Source organism: Benincasa hispida, chromosome 11, assembly GCF_027475165.1.
Source record: "Benincasa hispida cultivar pf3 chromosome 11, pf3_genome.v1.1, whole genome shotgun sequence".
NCBI classification, from domain to species: domain Eukaryota; kingdom Viridiplantae; phylum Streptophyta; class Magnoliopsida; order Cucurbitales; family Cucurbitaceae; genus Benincasa; species Benincasa hispida.
In genome coordinates this window covers 46,844,418-46,850,577 of record NC_143488.1, presented here as the reverse complement: position 1 = coordinate 46,850,577, position 6,160 = coordinate 46,844,418, and the positions used below count along the sequence as shown (strand labels likewise).

Here is a 6,160-nt window from a genome sequence, read left to right as displayed (position 1 = left end):
CCCATAAATTTTTCATTTATTTGAACTAACCCAAATGAGTTAATAATCCAACTCAAATCGCATGGATTGTGTTAAGTTGATCGATTTTTCGGGTGATTGAATTTTTTAAAATACCCTTACTGCTCGTTATCTCACTCGGGTGGCATCTAACCATGAAAATTTGGTATATACTTTTGTGGGTGTTTCCTCTTCTAGCTTGCAATCATAGGTACATCACAAAATGAGTACACATACCTTGCAACATAGTAATATATTATTTAGGGCTATTCCTTCATCCCACGAAACCCATTTTGACTTTTCAAACAGAACAAAAATTAATAATTAGAATTTGTATTACAATCAATGCACATATAAAATGAGATCAGCTTTCACATTGGCAATCCTAAAGAATCGATTCAAATCTTCAACATCCGTCATTAAATAGAAAACAAAAGAAAGAATAACACAACCTCATTCATACCTTTGATTTTCTCCATTAATGGCCGCCGAGATTCGGATCTTCCTTCAAACTCTGTTTTTAGTTTCTTCATCTCTCTGTTTCTGTTTCACCATTAGAAACTCAATCCCAAATGGCTTCCTCAAATTCCTCTTAATTCTTCCCTTCTTCTTCCTCTTCCTTTACATTCCTCTCCAATTCCAATCCATCCATTTTCAAGGCTCCATTGGCTTCTTCATTGGTTGGCTTGGCAGTTTCAAGCTCCTCCTCTTTGCCTTCGGTAAAGGCCCTCTCTGCTCCGCCGCCGCCTCCTCCTCCCTCCGCCACTTCCTCGCCGTCGGCTCCCTCCCAATCGAAATCCCCGACCACAAACCGGCGGCGAATCACTCCCATTCTAATCCAGTTCTCCCCCTCAGCTTCTCTTCAAAATTAGGGCTCCTAATTCTCACAATCGTCGCGATCTATTTCAAAAATCTCTTCCATCCAAACGCAATTCTGATCTTCTTTTGCTTCGTAATTTATCTCCTCCTTGAAATTCTCCTCGGTGGCGCCGCCGCCCTAGCGAAGGCAACGCTCGGAGTCGAGTTATTGCCTTATTTCGACGAGCCCTATCTCTCTGATTCGTTACAGGATTTTTGGGGGCGGCGATGGAATTTAATGACCTCTAGAATCCTCCGCCTCGTCGTCTATGATCCATGCCGGAAAATCACCATTGGCATCGTCGGGAGGAAACCGGCGGCGATGATGGCGATGACGGCGACATTTGCAGTATCCGGTCTGATGCACGAACTGATCTATTTCTACATGGGAAGGTTGGCGCCAACTTGGGAAGTGACTTGCTTCTTTCTGTTACATGGAGTTTGTCTTGCGGCGGAGATGGCGATAAAGTCGGCGGTCGGCGGGAGATTCCGGCTGCCGGGAGTTGTATCGGCGGCGTTGACGATCGGTTTCGTGATGACGACGAGTTTTTGGCTGTTTTTCCCGCAGTTTTTGAAGCTTAAATCGGACGTTAGAATGTTTGAAGAGTACGCGGCTTTGGGCGCGTTTGTGAAGAGTGTGACGGGCCAACTTATTACACCATTGAACATTTCATTTCATTTCAAGTGAGATAAAACTCCCTAAAGAAAAATATTTGGGTAAATTCTAACTTTGCTCTTATTTTTGTGCATCCGATTTAATCCTTAATAATAAGGTATTATGTAGCAAATTATTTCTTTTTTGAAAATAATATTTCTTCTATTATGATTGAAAGAGATGCGTAGAAATAGTGTAGCATAAATTGCACCTAAGTATTACTCTTTTACAAAAGAGGTTGAATTATGAATTTAGTTCTAACCACTCTAAATTTATGTCTAAATCTTATTTGGTTAAAATATCATTTTGGATCTTATATTTGGAAGTTTATTCAATTTTTCTAGTCTTTATAATTTCAATTATCTAATTTTAGTATCTGCACTTTCAATAAATTTTAAATTTAGTCTCTCAAGGTTAAATTTTACTAAAATTAATTGAATAATAATGATAATTTTCAAGTAAGGAAATACAAAATTTATAATAAAATGCTAATAAATAACAACAACAAACTATGAGTATGATTAAGTTTAATATTTATTAAAAGTACATGGACTAAAATTGAATCATTAAAAGTATCAAAATTAAAATTAAACAAACTTCAAATGATAGTGAATAAAATGATATTTTAACCCTTTTTTATGATTCAATAATTACGAGTGGGAGATCAATTTGTGTAAATATATATATATTATAATTCATTGGACCTTGAAACTTAATGAATGATGCACCCATGTTTAATAGGTAAAACTTTAAAAATGAATTATTTGGTATTTGATCTTAATTAAATGCCTCGTAAATTAGACTTTTCAGGATTAAAAAAGATGCCTTTGACGCACTTAATGTTTGTCTAATGAATTTAAAATTTTTAAATATATTTGATAAGTGTATGAATTATTAAAAATATATCTGAAACTTGAAATTACAAATTTAAGGATACGTCTTAATACAATAAACAATATTAATTTTTCGTCTAAATAAGCATCTCAATTGACATAATAATTATACTATAAATCTCTCAAAGTTAACCATTCGATCTTCTATTCTATATATTTTGTAAAAAAAAAAAATATCAATTATGCTCTCAAAGCTTTAATTTTTATTTTCACTTACGTGATTATTGAATTGGAAAAATATATCTATTGAATATAATAACTTTGAATATTTAGGAAACAAACTGGTAATTTAATATTTATTCAAGAATATAAATTTAATAAATTTGTATCATCGTGATTCACGAGGAATATAATGAGTTGGCATTGGCGTTACTCAAATTTTTAGTGAAGGGAAATTGAAATGGCGTAACAGTTTTTTTTTAATTTAAAATAATTGAAAGATTAGACTAATAATGAAATGATGTTTGTTCATTTGACTTTGACTATCAATATGAAGACAACAAAATAAAAAAAAATAAAAAAAAGGAACGAAAAAGCGTCTAACATGTTATAAAATTGAGCAGCCAATGAAAATATGGATACCAATAAAATATAATATAATATATAAAATAAATAAATAACAAAATATGAAATAAGAAATTTCTCAAGATTTTCCACTTTCTCCAAAATTTATAGATTTTGCCCAATGCATGTGTGTCCCTTAAAATCCACGAATGGTCATTTATTTATAGAAATTTTGGCAAATAGGATGTGGTACATTTGGACACCAAGCATAGGTTGTTGTATGATATATGGGCAACACACGTGGTAATAAAAGGAGGATACTTGGCTTTTGATACTAAGCTTGGGTATCTATCTAATACATTATAATATTTATAATACTCCCCATTTGATACCCATGATATATATGAAATATGTCTCATTGAAACCTTACTAGGAAAAATCCAATGGGAAAAAACTAAAAAAAAGAGTACATATATAATATATTTATACTCCTAAAAAGAATAATTTTGTACCAATTTTTTAAAAGTTACGGTTGATAATGATTTTGTAAATAAGTTTGTCAGGTTATCCTTCGAACAAATTTTTTATACAGTGATATCGTCATTTTTTTCAAGATCATGAGTGTAAAAAAGTTTGGGTGAAATATGTTTTGTTATATCTTCTTTAATATATTTTTCTTTGATTTGGGATATACATGTTGTGTTGTCTTCGTATCATATTGTTGGAAGATTTTTATTAGAAGATAAGTCACATATTTACAGATGTGTTGAGTCATTGATCTTAGTCATACACATTCTCAACTAGTCTCGTGAATTGCAAGAATTTCAACATGATTTAAGAAAGTAGTCGTTATGGTCTTTTTCAGTGACTGCCACGATACAACAATTCATCTACATGTGAATAGATAACCTGTTTGAGATCTAGCTTTATCTGAATCAGATAAATATCTAGAATCTACATAACCAACTAGATCAAAATTTAATTTATTTGAATAAAACAATCTTATATCAATCATTCCTTGGAGTTAATGGAGTATATGCTTAATTCCGTTCCAATGTATTTTTGTCGAAGTAGAACTATATCTTGCTAATAAATTTACTGAAAATACAATATTTGGTCTTGTATTATTAACAAGATACATAAATGCACTAATTGCACCAAGATATGGTACTTCAAGACCAAGAAGTTCTTCATTATTATCTCGAGGTCGAATATATCTTTCTTCACATCTAGTAAACGGACTTCCATTGGAATGTTCAATGGATGGATCCATATAAAATTTTTTCAAAATTTTTCTTGTATAAGTTGACTGATGAACAAATATCTCATCTACTAAATGCTCAATTGGCAAGCCAAGGCAAAATTTTATTTTTCCGAGATCTTTCATCTCAAATTCTTTCTTAAGATATTCTATTGCCTTTGAAAGCTCTTCAGGAGTTCTAATTATATTTAAATCATCAACATATGCAGTTATAATAGCAAATATTGACTGTGACTTCTTTGTAAAAACACACGGACATATTAGATTATTTTGATATCTTTCTTTCAACAAATATCCACTCAAGCGATTGTACCACATTTGTCCTGATTATTTCAATCCATATAATGATCTCTATAACTTTATTGAATAAAATTACTGCGGATTTGATTTATATGTTTCAGTTACCTTCAATCCTTTTGGGATTCTGATAGCACCAAAATTGTACTATTTTCCTCTTCTTAATTCTCGGTCGTTACTACGTTTAATGTGTTTATTTGATGATTTTGTAGGAATCGAGAATCTTAGAGGTGGAATCGGTTTTTACGAGCTATTTGGGGTTAATTTGGAGCAATTAGGAGCAAATTTGAGCAACCAGACTTTAAAGAGACGTGAATGGACGAAAATACCTCTACTAGAGCATCACAATGCTCAAGATTGGCCTAAGTCTAATGCTCATGCAACGTTGAAGGCTGTAGCTTGGAATGCAGGGGAGGGTTGCAACGCTGCCCATACCGTCGCAACGCTCCAGATTTTCACCAATGTCAGTGTCACAACGACGCATAACACTTCAACCCAACGCTCTCGAACAAAACGTTCAGGGTTGCAACACTACGACATTTGATGGAAGTGGAGCATAGTGTGCGTGCAAGTGACCGTCCAGCGTTGCGACGTTGCCTCATTTTCTATAAATACATCCCTTCGGCCCTAGGTCAATGTGTGTCAAATTTTGGAGGGTAAATTGATGGAGGCTTAGGAAAAAATTCATCCTTCTTCCTTTTCCTTCAATTTTCAGTATCTTTAGTAGTTAATCGGGTAATGTCAGATTGTAGCTTCTCATCCCCGATGGAAAGGTAAGATTTTGGTTTCTTAGTTTAAGAATTCGAAAGAATTTAATGTAATTTATAAGATTTTAATTTAATGATTTATTCAAACTTGTTTATAGGTTTTAATCTGAATCTATATGTATGAATTGCATGATTTTAATTGTTGATTGACGCCCAATAATTTTGTCATGTAATTTTAACGCTTTTGAGATTATCTTGTAATATCTGACAAATATTTATAGGATAATCCCATTGGAAGCAATAGGTTAGTTAGGCAAAAAAACTGCTTCTAACAACCTAGAGAAAAACCGTATTGATTGTTTAATTAGACGTTGGAAATTAATATTCATCTTAGCGTAATCCCTAGATCTTAATGGGATTCGTTTTCTGTGCATTTTGACTAATTAGATAATTATGACCATTGGTTGGGATCTCGATCAATTGAGCTAAGCATAAGCAAGGAATTTAAGTTATAAATTGGGTTGATGATCTAAATTACATTGGGCAAATCCATTCCTCTAAGCTAAGATATATCGATTAATTGCGCTTCTATCTTTACTTTTCTCACAATTTTATTTTCATGCAATTTCAATTATCCAACCATACTAATCCCCCTCATTTATCACTTTAACTGAAAACAAACTTGATGAACTAATCTTTTGTGCTTTCGTGAGGTTCGACCTCGGACTTGCCTCTTGTACTACCAGTTAGTATAAGTAGTTTGTTCGGTGATTTATAAATATTATTTGTATAGCAAGGGTTTGGGAGCGACACCAAAATTCCCATTATCAAATTGGCGTTATTGTTGGGAAAGCCAATTAGTTCTTCTTAGTTAGTTTTTAGTTAAAGTTTCATTTGCTTTGATTTGTTTTCTTTTTGTGTCAGTTGAGCATGACAGGATTTCTGAATCAGTCTTCGACGTCCAATGGTCAAGGTGCAAATTTTGATG

General features: G+C 32.9%; 1 pseudogene across 1 annotated transcript; it reads left to right on the top strand.

Moving 5' to 3' along the window:
• The first annotated feature begins 229 nt into the window (after positions 1-229).
• On the top strand, positions 230-1,687 carry LOC120091658 (acyl-CoA--sterol O-acyltransferase 1 pseudogene; annotated as a pseudogene). The gene has a single exon (XR_016524349.1). The product of XR_016524349.1 is annotated as an acyl-CoA--sterol O-acyltransferase 1 pseudogene (transcript).
• Positions 1,688-6,160: the final 4,473 nt, after the last annotated feature.